The 15,172-nt window shown below is 44.8% G+C and overlaps 1 protein-coding gene across 3 annotated transcripts in view; it reads right to left on the reverse strand.

The window, feature by feature from the left end:
* The window catches only part of BMP2 (bone morphogenetic protein 2), a 212,494-nt gene that overhangs the window by 159,344 nt on the left and 37,978 nt on the right, over positions 1 to 15,172 (reverse strand). For all 3 annotated transcript variants that reach the window (XM_058020069.1, XM_058020070.1, XM_058020068.1), the window contains one exon: positions 14,928 to 15,004. The gene's annotated coding sequence lies outside the window, so the exon portion shown is untranslated. The remainder of the gene's footprint in view (positions 1 to 14,927; positions 15,005 to 15,172) is intronic.

Here is a 15,172-nt window from a genome sequence, read left to right on the forward strand (position 1 = left end):
CACAACTTCAGTATTCTCTCTTATTAAAGCTAATTTATGAGAAATTCAAAAACACTGAGAATGTTATTCTCAAACTTCCATTTGGCTGGTTTATCTCATACCACAAATAAAAATCAGGCTAAAAACAAGAAGGAGACTTGTTCTTTCTGCATCAGGATCCTCCACCTGAGATCTTGAGGGAGATGTCCTACCAGCTAAGTCACACAACAGGACAAAGCAGAGGTCTGCATTTGTGGATGGCTGGAGAGCTGTGATGCCATAAACTGCCACTAACAAATGCCAGATGTGACTGTTGGGAGCAGGGGCAGCTGGGGAGCTTGGAGGAAAGCTGAGATGCTTAAAATGTACACACTGTCTGTAGGGAGATGGGAGGGCAGGACAGAGGGGCCAGATGTGTGTCTCACACAGACAGAGACCAGGCAGACCTGCAAGACAAAGCTAAAAAAAATCTTAAGCAAATAAATGTTTAAATGAGGAGTCAGAACCTTGATATAAAGCTTTTTGATATAAAGCTTTAGAAGGGACAAATACTTTCCCCACCTCCTCTTGCATCCCCACCCCAGCTGGTTTTAGACATCCAAAGCTGATGTGGTTGGTCTGTGCCCCTGAGTCATACATAAGCCAGTCTCCTAAGCACAGCCAGGTACCAAAGTGTCTCCTATCCTTTTCCAGGGAACAGGGAGAACACACCAATCCACAAAGAAAGGTCTCATCTGTAACTTGCCACTTCCAACAAGTGCTGGAAGCAAGAGCCCTTCTGTGGCTCTGGCCACTCATTAAACCACTCAGCCAGGAAAACTCAAGGGCACTGGGATTCCAAACCCTTCTTGCATTCTCCCCTCCACCATGCAACAACCCAGTCTCTGTGACATGGTAAAATTCATTAAGTAAAGCAATCTTAGGGGTTTAATTCTTCTCAACCACTGAACTATAAGTTCAAACTTTCAAATCCCATCCCTGTCAGCTGAAACCTACTGGCTTTAACCAGGGCTCTGCCCAAGACAGAGCCAGAGCAGCCCTGCTGCCTGTCCCAGCGAGGTCCCAAAGACTGTGGGACCCCTAAAAGCAGCAGGACAGCTGCCAATTCGTTGGTGTCAGTAGTCCTGAGTGCCTTTTCCTTGCTTGGCCAAGGCCAGCTTTGTGCAGGTGTTAAATGAAAGCTGAAAAGGCAGCAGTGGGGAAGACTCTCTGCCCCGAGGTTCAGGAGGAGGCCACACGTGGGATCTGCCTTTCTCTGGCCCACAGATGGTGCAGGGCTGCTGAATAAATAGGAAGCTCACTACCCAGAAGTGGAAGAAATTACTTCAGAGGAGGCTGAGACTCTTGGGACTTCCACATTTCCTACTATAAATTTGGAGTTTGCTATTTTTATTGAAAAGGGGGTAGGACTTCCTCCTCACACTTCCCATTACTGTGTGCAATATTAATCCTTTAACCTTATAATTAGGGACTGTCATAGTTTGTGGAACCTGAGGTTTTGCAGCCCTCTTGAACTTCTGCAGTAGAAAGCGGGAAAAGGAAGCTGCAAAGATGAAGCTCACCACATCTTTCCTTGTAAGTCTGTGATTTTCTGTTCACCTGTGAAAGGAGATTCACATTTTTTCTTTTCAGTCATCATATTTGCCTGCTTAAAGACCTGTCTCCAACACTCAGATTCCATGTAAACAAATGAAAAAAAGCCTCACAGTGGACAAACTTGGGTTTCCTGAGTCAACCAACAGCTGCAATCAGAACCCAAAGCCACATCCTCAGCTAACAAATATGGTGCAACTGAAGCTGATAGAGCAAGGCCTGTCAAACACATCCCTGTCCTGCCTCTTAAACAGAACTGAGGCAGAATACCTTCCCTACCACAGGAGGCAAGGAAACAGCACTGTTCTGTTTGCATGCCTGGGATAGGAAAGCACAGTGAGGAGCTGGCAATGGCACCAGGGCATTTTCATTCATCAGAAACAGAGCCATGGCTGATGGCAGGCACCAGAAGCACTGAAGGAGAAGCTGGACAAAAAGGATGTTCACTGACTTGTTACCAAAGAGGTGAATCCTCCCTGTTGGCTCAATAGTCTCAGAAGACAGAAAACATTTCAACTGAAGTCAGTTTAAAACCTTCCCTCCCACCTTCATTTTACAACTTAACAGTGAATTAAAGGATTTTCTGCTCCAGCGAAGATTAGAAGCATTTATAAAGCAGCAGATATTAGCTTTCACATTATTTTTATTCTGCAAATTATTTTGCAAAACTAGGTGAAGTTTCAGATGAAATAATAAATTGTTAAATCTCTATTTTTACGTTCAAAGTAGGGGAGATGGGAGGATTTTTAGGGTTGGGTTGGTTGGTTTTGGCACAAAAGATATTTGTGCCCTTCAAGAGGCCTCTAAATTTTGGGGCTGACCTCCTAGAGAAGACACCTTACCAGATGTAAGCTCCCACTCTGAGTACAGTCATGGCACATAAGCAAGCACTCCTTTCCAGGTTCAGCATCACCTCTGAGCTCCTCCTCTTTTCTGCACATGGCTTAGGGCTGCCCTGTGTCTGTGGAACTCTCATTTCTCTTGTTGGCCCTTTATATTAACAGCTTGATTCCCCGGCTCCCACCTCCACACCTGATATCAGGAAATGGCTGAACAAACTCAATTTTTCCCACTAAACCTCCTGCAGCAGCATCAGCCTCCTTAACTTCAAATTCTGCATGACACTTTCCTATACTTCACATGCAGGTAAAACTCTCACTAATAACAGATCCATGACGTGTTCCTAGATTTCAATTCCTCCTGCTGATCATTTATCCAGAACACACAATGTCTGCAGTGCTGGTACAGTCAGCAGTGCTTCCATGAGCAGTGCATTCCTGGCTGAAAATGGGCATCACAAAAAGCTCTCTCCTTCCAGGACCTGGCTGATAGTAAAGTTGCAAATTGTGTTCTAAAGCCTCCAAAGTTTTCAGTCCTCCACCAAAATAAGCTTTGCAAGTGTAACAAATTGTCCAAGTATATAGAAACCCTATAAAACATCAGGCTAAAGAGCCACAGCAAATCCCCAAAGAGGCTCTTGGAGAGATTTATTGAACAACAATGTCCTCTGCTGGCAGGAACCAGCCCCCAGCCTGTAACGCTGAGCTGCAGCACCTTCCCAGGGATTCTGGGACAGGCATTGAACAGGCTGAACAGGAAGCCAAGGACACACCAAAATCAAGACAGACAAGATGGCTTTTGGACGGTATCGTCTCGTTCACCTCCAATAAGGACAGAGGTCAGGGGATATTTGATGCAAAAACCCCTGATGACAAGAAATAAATTTGAATATGATTCAGGACTGGCCTATGACTCCAAACCCAAGAAAACAGTGCAGCAGCTTGGAAAAGGGAACCAGATTGTCCTCCCAACCTTGCTGCTTTTCCTCAGGTCTCTTCCATCTATTTGGATTTTGAAAGCATCAGAACAGGGAAGGCATAATTTTCCCAGCTAGACCTTACCCTAAAAAATGAGCTGAGACAATTCCAAGAGCACACAAATGACACAGTAGTCTGGATTTATTTCCAAGTGTTGCACATTTACTAAAGAGTAGATTTTCAGAGTATTCCTGTTCCAGGAGACTTGGGCATCTCAGGAACTCTGGTAACAACAGAATTCCTGCCAATCCTCTTTAAACACAGTGGAGCTGGGCTCCTCCATGTCCCTGAGTGCTGATTCTGAAGAGCTTCTGTTTCAGTAACACTTCCCTGAATACCTGCCCTAATTCTTAAAATAAAAATCAGTAGTTGAAAACCAAGTTTATGTTTGGTGCCTGGCCTTGAACCCCTCCAGGGATGGGGAATCCAGTGCCTTACCACTCTCACAGAAAAGAACCTTGTTAAAACATCCAACCTAAACCTCCTCTCAGTCTGAGAGCATTCCCCCTTGTCCTGTTGCTAAATGACCTTGTAAATGATTTCTCTCCATGTTTCTTGTTGGCTTCCTTCAGATATTGGAAGGCCACAGTTAGGGCACCCTGAAGCTTCTCTTCTCCAGGCTGAGCAATCTCAATTATTTAAGTGCTTCTAGTAGTCAACATCCTTTAAGAACTGCAGCTACATCACCAGTACAATGAGAATTCTTCCAGCTCTGTTTGGGAGTCAATAGAAGTCATCAGTGGAAGAAACCTCCAATACCTGCAAAAAAACTGCATTGTTGCTTATGGAAGCAGGGGCTGGACTCAAGAAATGAGGATTGGGAATCTGTGCAATGGCTCAGAACTGGCAGAATTTGAGTGTCACAATGATGATATTGTGACAAAGGATGGAGAAAAATGCACTGTAAGGTTGAATGAGACGAGGTGACCCAAAGAAGTGAGCAAATTTCATGATGGGAAAACAGTGGAGCTATTTCTAATGATCCTTCAGCTTAGTCTCCAATTCTATTTGTATGTTTTAAGGGACCATAAATATTTTTATCGGCACTCGGGACACAAAGAGAGCTTTCCAGTTTCTATATAAAGAAGTCATTTTGGACAGATCAAAACAATAAAGGCACAGGGCTCCTGGATGACAGATGCCAGGATGCTAGTAACCATAAGTGGTTTTCAAATATGGCCCCATCACCATCCCCCACAGTAGCCCTTTCAAGTGGGAATTACAAATTGCTTACTTGGAGAGGAAATTTCAAACAGGCCACTTATCAAAAAGTGCCAAATAAACCTGTCATTGGGATAGAAGTTACAAACCATTCCTAAACTCTGCAGACATTTCCTGAGCCTGTGAACTCTGATCTTGGCTTCTAATAAACATGACATCAGCTCCCCAGCCTTGCAGACACAAGGCACATGACCCACCACCATGTTATCGCTTCCTCTGCAGTTTCTTCAGGAGCTGCTCTCAGGCACAACATCAATAGAAGACTTTCTGCTCATTTCAAAATTGGTTTTGGATCAGGTCCTTGAAGGGAGGGCAGAACAAGCACAGCATGGAATCAGTGTGTGAGCTGCAAATATTATTGCAGGTATCCACTTCAAAGCCACCCTGAACCCGAGACTTTGAGGAGTTTTCCAGGTATTGAGGTAGTGAGCAGGTTAAGACAATACTCCTGTTCCTGTCAAAGACTTATTAACTGCTCACCTCACCTCCAAGAAATATAACAGAGCCTTTTAAAGCTCTGATAAAGCAGGAATGTACTGGATGGTCACTGAATAACATCCCAAAACTGGCTACAAATGACAATGCACCAGAAGATTCCAAATACTGGGATGACAGCTTCATTCCCAGAGAAGTTCCAGAGGAGGATTAAGATAATTACAGCACTATGATTTACATTTTCTGTGTAGGCACTTCCTTCTAAGATTTGCTTCTGAAATCAACCTTGGAAAAATATATTTGAAATAAAATTTCACATTTATCTCAGTGCTGGAAACCTGAGACCTTTATCTGATATACCAAACTAAACAGGCTATCTACTCAATGAGCCAAAAATCCCAATAAACACAGAACTGTGGCTCTTACAAAAGTAACTTTAAAACATATTATCAAAATACAATCTTTACAAATAAGACTGTGGGATATTCACCTAGAAATGGAGTGTCTCCTCTACTCCCATCTAAAGGACAGGCATTGCCTTCATACTTGGGTATTTCCAAAAATTTTCCAGATCAAACATAAGTCAGAGCTGGCAGGGTATAATGTGCAACATTTAAAACTTTTGTTTACAAATCCTCATGACTAACTCATGAAACTTGCTAGAAAAGACATCTCCAAAAGCCACTAAGAATCCACACAGATGGAAAATTACAGTGGATGCAGATCTCAAAAGCTGCCCAGGGCTCAGAGAGAACAACTGCCCACTGCTCCTTTCTGCATTTGCCCTCCTTCATCCTCATCAGTTCAGAACCTACAATTCCTAAAACTGAAGTCCTGAAGCTCTGCAGGGTTCAGAAAGGAGAGCTCCCTGCCCCAGGGTGTGACCTTACCATCAACTCCTCCAGTCAACTTTAGAGCCATTGCCTACAAAGAACATTCTAGCACAGAGCTCCTCCAATATCCTCAAGTTACAGTGGCCTTGGCATGGGGCTCCTCTGCCAGGTGCAATGGAAATGTTTCACTGCTGTCATGTCAGAGACATGAGGAGGAGCCCACTCCAGGTAATGGATGAACAAGGAGGCACATCTGTGGCTATCACAGTATAGCATGTCCTTGGGAGCCTGCAAAGGTCAAAGCTTCTCTGGATCCTGCTGCAGGTAAGGGGAAACTCCTCCCAACTCCTGAAATGGACATGAAATATTTGAGTTTCAGGTTGGTGGATTTCACTCCAAGGACTTATCTTGGGAAGGAGATAAAACATTAACAGATGGCACAAGATCCCTGGAGCTGTGTGCACTGACAATCAAAAGCAATTGTCCAGTTTATATTGTCTCATTGTCTCACAAAATCACAGCATGGTTTGGGTTAGAAGGGTCTCTAAAGATGATTGATTTCCAGCTCCCTGCATGGGCAGGGACACCTCACACTAGATGAGGTTGCATTTGCCCTTCTGGTTTCAGAGCTGTGGAAGTGCATGGGTGTCCCCAGCACCAAGGAGGACCAGGTACTCTGTACCAACATCATGGATCTGCAGCACTCCAGCAGGAAAGCAAAGAGCACATGGGGAGCAGCACTGCAGCAGGACAGCAAAGAGCACACAGGGAGCAGCACTGCAGCAGGACAGCAAAGAGCACACGAGGAGCAGCACTCCAGCAGGACAGCAAAGAGCACACGGGGAGCAGCACTGCAGCAGGACAGCAAAGAGCACACGGGGAGCCCTGACTGCCAGGGAGGGAGGGAGTTGCAGTCATGTTAATCAGAAGGCAAAGCCCTGCTCTGACCAAGGGAGCCAAGTGATGTTTAATGAGCAGGAAAAATGCAGTGCTTTGGGTTTAATGACTCATGGAGCATGCAGCACCTCCTACCAACGTGCTGTGGCATTCCTGCCCAGGAGGAAGTGTGTCAGCTCCTGGGGCACAGCCCTGCCGGCCGCCAACCCAAACACAAATCCTGCCCAGCCCTGCTCAGCCCTGACAGTACTGTAGCCCAGGGTTAAGCTCATCTCCCAAGAGCTTTCTAAAATCAAAACCTTTCTGGTTATAAACAAAACACAATTTCCAAACCCAGGCTACCGGGACTGTGCTTGGAAGCCCAGCAATTTCCCAGCACACACCTCCAGCCTTCCAACATCAAAGTGCCTGCAATCCAACCTGCTGAAGCTAACCTGATTTCCCACTCAGGAGCAAACTTTAATATAGGAGTGGGACTTGTGTTTTTACACTACTGCCCTACATTTGCAAATCCCTGGAGGTAATTTTGTCCAGCCCACAGAAAGGAGGGGCTACAAAGCTAACTATATTGAACTGTGCAGTAGAGAGCACAGCTGCACTGAACAAAACCAGCCTGTGACATGAGGAACCAACAAAAGCCATGAAGTTCCACATAGGAAAAACTAATACATCTCAGCCAAAAAAAGAAGAGACTTTTAATTAACTTGTTCTCATTGAGTGCAGAGATAATTAAATTACAGAAACAACAAGATTAGTGTAATCAGTTTAGAAGAACCCACATACAGAGACAAGGGATTTTTCAAGATCCATCCATGAAAAAAGAAGCTCCATTTAAACCACATTACTCTTCCCTTATTAACTGCACTTATGTGCTTTCTTTTGGAGAAAAGACCATGACTCCAATCCAGTTTAATCAAATCCTTGAAAGACTACCACAGCTCTTGATCCAATTCTCCAGGTATTTTGTATTTTTATTTCTTTCCTCTATTCATGTAGTCACTCCTGAATGTCACCATCCACTTCATCAAGGTATAGCTCCCTTCCTTCCAGCTGCACAGTAAAAACTGACAATAGAACTTGATTGCATTGAAGGGCTTAAATTTCAAATAAAAAGCCAAAGTGACAAATAACATAATGAAGCTAGACAAATCATTTGTAAGAATGAGCAGCTATCCGTATCAAATAATGAGGGATCTGCTCTGCTTGAGCTGCAGCACTCTTTAGGCAAAACAATAACCCACCTTTCCAGTGCCAGCCAAGGTACAAGTCACTCATGGTTTGGTCCATGAAGGTCCAGCAGGAGTCACACCAGGCCAAGCACAAAGGAGCACCTTAAACAGGACCACTCATATCCAGGAGTTAAGGACCTGTTGAAGTGTTTTTCCAAAGTGATCCTGATGCCTCAGGTTTAGCTTTTATGTTTTTCAGGTTCTGTGTTGCTTTAGTGTGTGGGTCTGGGCCCCGTATTATGGGATGGTGAGCTCTCTGCACAGAACAGGGAGACAAAAAAATTCCCTCTCCAGCTGGGCACCAAGGACAAATGATCCAGATCTCAGGCCCAAAAGCATAAACAACATGGACTGAAGAGACAAAAACAAGAAGGATGGGATAGCATGACCTGAAGCTATAACTGGACAATGAGCTCCAATGTGCAAATGGAGCAGAACTGATCACAGTGACAGACCCTGTGACCAGCTGTGCATTTTGGGACCATTTTGGGTTCACTTAGGTGGAGCCCTGGCTGGGCTCTTGTGCTGCCCAAGGTGGACCCATGGAGGCCTTTGAATAAATCTCTGCTTTATTCTTTAGCTCTGTTCAGCCTCTGTTCTAGGGCAGCCTTCCCAAGGCACCAATCCAGAATACATAACCTTACCCTTGGGATGAAGGGCTCACATTAAGGGGAATTCAGGCTAGGAAGGGGGAACCCACTGGGGGGTGCCCCTTGAGGTTAAAGGTGCTCAGAGCAGGGCTCCTCCCACAGAAACCCTGCACATACCTGCCTGACAGAGATGGAGAGGTGTGACAGGAAGGGGGAGACTTCCATGGGAGAGAAAGTGGCAGGAATATCACCAGCAGGCTTGTAAAAGTCCAAAGAGAGCCGCAGCCAACTTCTTTGGCATTAACAAATTCCACACTAAATCTCAAATTGCATAGACCTGACACCACCACATCCTCAAACTCTCCTAATATCTGTACAGCTCAGCTGCACCAGTTGTAATCTCAGAATCTTCTCCCAGCAGTGCAAGACCTCTGATGAGGATAGGTTTTATAAAGAAAATATTTAAAAGAAATACCTTTTAAATAGATAGTGCTCCAGACAGACTTCAGTCAGGGAGTTAAAAATATTTTTTTTAACTATGTAAAAGTTAGAACTACAGAAGAAACTGCATGGCTGCTACTATTTGCTTTTTCTGGAAAAAACCCCAAACTAATAAACAACAAAACCCCCATATGTATATAAAAAATATCATGACCTCAGTTTTTTATTAAGTGATATTTTAATGGGAGATCTTTTCTCCCAGATATCATCTATATACTAAAGAAAGCTGATTGCTGACACAACTTTGTGAACATGCAATAGCCAGTGTTTATGAAATCCTGAATATGATGCCAAGCACACACTGGTTGTGACAGAAACCTCCACGGCTTGCTGGGCCCTAAACAGCAACCTGAGAGGAAATATTGATTGCACACCTTCATGCAGGGGCAGGAACACCAGGATGGATCTCACTTGATCGTGAGGCAAGGGCAAACAGGAAACTGAGACAGGAAGAAGAACCATTTCAGAGTCCTGCATGGGAAGAGTTGATGATGCAGATGTGTCTGTAAGGGGGCTGCACCCCGAGTGTGCCCTTCACACCCCCAGGAGTATCAGCACAAGCTCTCATCAGCTCGGCGCGCCGAGCAGGCCACCAGGTGTCCCCCGTGCCCCAGTCCCGCTGTTCCCGGCGCTGCAGTGGCACCTGGCGGTCACTCACAGCAGGGACTGGTACCAGCCCCGCTGTCTCACGGGACACCGGAGCTTCTCACGCCTCTTGCACAGCTGCGCGCTCCCCGCTGCTCCTGCCGGGTATTACCATTGTTGTTGTTGCGTTGCTTTGGAGATGTTACAGCAGCAGCTCCAGAAGCTGTCAGCAGAGCAGATGTAAAAGCTCCGAGGGTGAAAGCACCGCTGCAGGCAGGCTGTGACCAGGCTGGGTCCCAGCAGCACAGAGCCCTTTGGGTGCCTGGCACTGCCGCGCTTCTGGGCAGGCCCCGAAGGCAATTCCTGCCAGCCCTGACCTGGGGCATCCGGAGCTCCCTCGGGATTTCAGATGACCACATCTTGCAGTGTTTCATTTCTTCAGTGCTCAGACAGATCTGCATGAGTGAGTGACAGGATGTGATTCAGCCACAGGTAGAGAGGGAAAGGCTGAACTCAATGAGATTTGTGTATAGTATGTCAGGACAAGAGAGAAGTTTGTCTTTAGGGAGTTTCTCTTTTATCAGTGCTCAGGTCTAACTGCAAAGCAACAAAAAAACACAGCCCAGCTTTGAAGAAAAGCAGTTAAAGGATCATATGCAAGTATCTAGCTCTCGCTTGGTCTTACAAAGAAATCGGTTTTCTTCTGTCACAGCAAGTAAAATAATGACTGGTCCTTCAGCAAGCACAGGCAAGAAACACAACATTGTGTCAGGGCCAGAAGAGAAGAGATGAAGTAACACCACTATTGTAACAACTGCTGTTTTGGGCATGCTCCTTTTCAAAGGAATATTTAAAGCAGTACTTCAAGGATTGAAAACATCACCAGTTTTTGAGGATCTGCACACTGACAAGACTCTTCCTTAAATTAGTTTCTAAATAATCAATAAAATACTTGCTAATGGGTTTAGAACAACCCTGAATCCATATTATGAGGTTTTCCTCACTGTTCTCAAAGTCTAGCCTGGCTTTCTAAGAGACATGAATTAACACAAGGGTAACAATAAAACTGTAAGAGTTGGTAATCCAGCCAGAGACTGGAAGGGGTGGGGGAGAGAAAATGAAAAAACAGAGGGAAAAACCCTACCCTTAGGCACGTGAATCTGCAACATGATTTTTCAGAGTGTTAATTACACTGCAGCTTTTACAAGTCACATGCCTTAGGGGAACTCCAGGTGCTGCTCAGCCTCTAGAAAATGCTTATTTAGGTGCAGGAATAGACACAGGGAAATCTTATTTAAAGCTTCTATATTTAAAAGGCTGGGTCTAGCATTAAAAAAAAAACATAAAAAATCAAAAGTATAGTTGCACATTTGGATAGGAACCCAAGTTTAGCAACACAGCATTTGCATTGCTTTCATCAGTCATTATTCATTCAGGAAAGTTGCACAACCCCCTCTCACAGCAGCATCCCAATGTTTGCTGATACATTGCACAACTCAGACACTGCTGCCTTCTCCTCACACCGAGTCAGTTGCAGGGAGCAGCGAAGAGCTCTTCCCTCAAACCCAATCCAGCCCCACGGGTCTAATCCATCCCCCCAGAGCACACCTGTGGCCCAGCAGAGGGAGAATTGTGGCAGCAGCAGCTCTGCTCCCCCAGGGCTGTGGCCCAGAGGTCAGGAGAAGGCAGGAGTAGCTCAGTGGAAGCCAGCTCAGATCTCACCTGCAGCTGAGCCCTGGTGATACTCAGGGCTGTGTTCCCAAACTCTGCCCGAGGGAGCAGCACTTGGCTCCCAGCAGCCTGAGGGCTGGAGCAGGGGACACCCGTACAACTCTGTGTCTGCCTCCTGTGGCTCAGAAACAGCTGATTTACAAGAGAGCCTCTGCAATCTCCAGCCACTCTGTTTTCCCTGGGAATGGAGTGAGTGAGGCCACTTCTACATTCCATCCTGCCCCCTATTGCAGTTTCAGCTCCTCAGGGCAAAAGACTATCTTCAGTTCATCTGCACAGACACAGAACTTTCAGTTTCGTTTAGATCATGTAAATACAGCTGTTATATTTAAAGCATCTGAAAAGGATGAAGAATGATTTAGGGTACTATTAATATGAGCAATTTCAAACTGAAGAGGTCAAACAAAGGTGAGTCTATTTATCTTAAAAGCTCCCATGCCAGTAGCCTCAATCCAGCATTAGATAACATCTCAGAGTGTCACTCCAACTGAGAACCAGTATCCTAAGGAAAATAGTTATAATAACAGCACGTAATCAGACAATTATTTTGAACCCAGCCTTTCTCATTGCTGTTTTTGAAAGGCAAGTACCAAATCCTGCATTAGCCTTTGAGACTCTTTCTTCACTTGGTCCTACAGCTGAGACTCCAACTGCAAGACACTCCCATCAGACATGACAGAATCCACAAGAAACACCCCACAGGGAATGCAGACTCAACCCACTGCCACCATTTGATGTGATGCTGTCTCTCGTAGCCTTTAACTTTTATGTACACAGTCAGGCATTAACAACTTTTAACTCATAAATTTTACAACCTCACAGCAGGTGCTTGGCCTCCAAGGGTGGAAAAGGAAAATGTATTTCCTTTAATTAACCATGATACGTATTTAAGAGGAAAATTTTCAAGATTAGCTTGATACCATCTCCCTGTAGCCTGACTTACAGGAGCACAGAAAAGGTAACACCAAGAATTTCTGAAAATCTTATGCCACATAACAGATTTGACAACCAAGCCACACTTTTTCTAAAAGCCTAAAAGACAGTCTAAACCACCACCTTTTTTTTTGTTCTGTTTTACAACCACCAGACTGAAAGAAGGTAAAAAAGCTGAATAGTAGGATGAGTTCATCCTTGGTCATGAAAAACAGTTCTGTTTGCAACTCTAGCTTTGCAAAGCTTTGTTGCTTCAGCTGCAAGCAGCATGAGAGAGCTGTGTGTCACCAGTCAGCTGTCTGGGGAACATGCTCACTGACATGGTCCTTTTTGGGCAGTTCCCTCCTGGGTCTGCTCTGATCCCTTCCCCTCACCCTGCTCAGTTCCCCCTGGGGAAGGGGGTTTTGGTAGCAGTGTTAGTGACTCAGCCTGTGCACCAGGCAGGGAAGTGCTTCACTGTGTGGTGCTTTTCAAGCATGAGCTAGCCACAGACAGAAAGCAAACTTTAAAATCCCCAGAAGTCCCAACACCCAGAGGGTGGGGACAGAGACACCCTCTGTGAGCTTGACTCATTATGGGTCAGTGCTCCCTGTTCAGTACCAAGGGGCACCCCAATGCATCAGCCTCAGACCCCAGTTCAGATCTGCAACAGCAGCTTCAACTCTCCTAAACCAGGAGATTGAGGTATTTTATTGTTCCTCTTAATCCAGCTACCCCATGGCTTAGATTCTTCTCTTACAGGAACTGAATTTTTCCAAAGCTTCAGATATTCAGACCATGGCTGTTGGTGCCACCATGCAGCAGTACAGCCAAAGGATACCAAAAGATAAAGCATGGCCACCTCCCACCTGCGGCCATTTATCAGAGAGCAGATTTTCAACACAAAGGCCCTGTGTGGTACAGATCAGCTTTTTCTCAACAGCTTTGGCAGTTGTGCTCATGCCAGGGTTTGCCCTGATTAATTTCTCTGTCAGTAATGGGGGGGACACAGAGATACACACTTTAATTCTTTACCTACAGCAAGTGGAATATGCTTACATTTAGCACAACAAAAATCATCTGCCTGGCAAGCACAGATTTCAGAAATCCCACCACAAAATAACAAGTTTTCCATTCCATGGGGAGAGAGGGCACTACTCTTTCACACCTGCCCTCTGTGGTTTTGTTGTCAGTATGAGAAGAAAGATCTCCGGTAACCAGCTACAGGATATGAGAACACAGCACTGACAATCTCTGCTCAGCTTTAGTCCTCACCTGCAATCCAAGCCCAGATACTCAGTACAGCAACAGTCACTTCTTCAAGGCTTTAGGAAACTTAAAAGTGCCAGGTACTGGCAGGAGCATTTAAGTATTTTATAAACTTCTCTATGTAACTTTCCCTACACTGAGAACTCACCAACTGCCCTCCAAACTCTTGGCACTCCCACAAGTAATTCCTTGGAAAAGCTGAAGTTATTGAGTGCCTAAAGAGCCTCGGGGAAAGTGCAGCACTTGCACAGTTGCTGCTGTTCCCCATCCCCCCTGGCTCTGCTCTAGATCTGCTTTAGCCTCAGCCTGGCAAACCCTGAGTGGGAAATGCTGCTCTGGGAGGAGGAGGAAGCATTACAGCTACTGCATGGAAAATGCAGAGAATAGAAGTAAGGCAAGCTGGAGAGGAATGGCAATTTGGAAAAGAGATGCATCCACAAACTGGGGTGAGCCCAATAGTACCCAAATAAATACTGAGCATTTTTTCCTATAGTAAAGAAAAAATCATAATAGAAATCAAGAGGCCTATGAAAAAAAGAGAAAACATTTCTCCAGACATTGTGTTTTCTAACAAGAGCATTGACACAACAATAGAGCCAGTCGTACATGATTAAATCATCACTTGCTGATAATTTATGACACTAGCTTAAGAAAAGCTATTAAAAGTATATTGGAAGAAGAAATACACATTTTACCAAAAGTTGAGTGTTTATTATTCTGCCTTTGTCATGTTACCTCCTATGCTCCCAACACCATACATTTGTCAACTAAGAGACTCTCAGCTATAGATGTTTAGTAGACCCTTTGGAAAAGGAATCAAACTCTAAACAGATCCCATTCAGCCTTAGCTGAGTAACCCCATGAATAAATTAACACTGCCTATATCCAGTAAACCTCATTCCTGACTATAGGAGGCTTTTAGCATATAAACTGTAAAGAAGCTGCAAATGAAGGTTTCATTTCCCATCCTTCTCCATGGGAACTCATTCCTGACTATAGGAGGCTTTTAGCATATAAACTGTAAAGAAGCTGCAAATGGAGGTTTCATTTCCCATCCTTCTCCATGGGAACTCTGGAAGAGAAAAGTTACTACTCTATTACAGTTTTCCCCACTCGCCTCTCAAAGGATGAGATTATTACAGGTCTCCAAATCTGGTTTCCTCAGCCTGTTGAAAGATGACTGAAAATGAAAATGCTGCCTCCAAAACATTCCCTAATTTGCAACTCCTCAGATGTAAACCATCACTGCCTCAGATGCTGGGGGTATGATCAGCGTTGACTGAAAACCCACCTATTTCCTTGCAATGCTTTATATTAGATTCACAGAGAACTTACCCCAGCCTCCTTGTCTTCTGGCTTTTTCCCAGATCTTTTTTCTTCATTCAGCAAGTGCATTTTCCTCTCCAAGGGATCTGGCAGATAGGAGATAGAGATTTTTCCAGCAGTCCCAGAGCACTTCAGATGGAACATGACCCCCAGCCCTCCTGGCACAGTAGGACTAGGCTGACATCAAACTCTACAATCTCTTCTCTAAAGTTAGTTGTTCACAGGCAACTGGGAAGGAAAATAGTACTTGCACT

This window comes from Melospiza georgiana, chromosome 3, assembly GCF_028018845.1.
Source record: "Melospiza georgiana isolate bMelGeo1 chromosome 3, bMelGeo1.pri, whole genome shotgun sequence".
Classification (NCBI taxonomy): domain Eukaryota; kingdom Metazoa; phylum Chordata; class Aves; order Passeriformes; family Passerellidae; genus Melospiza; species Melospiza georgiana.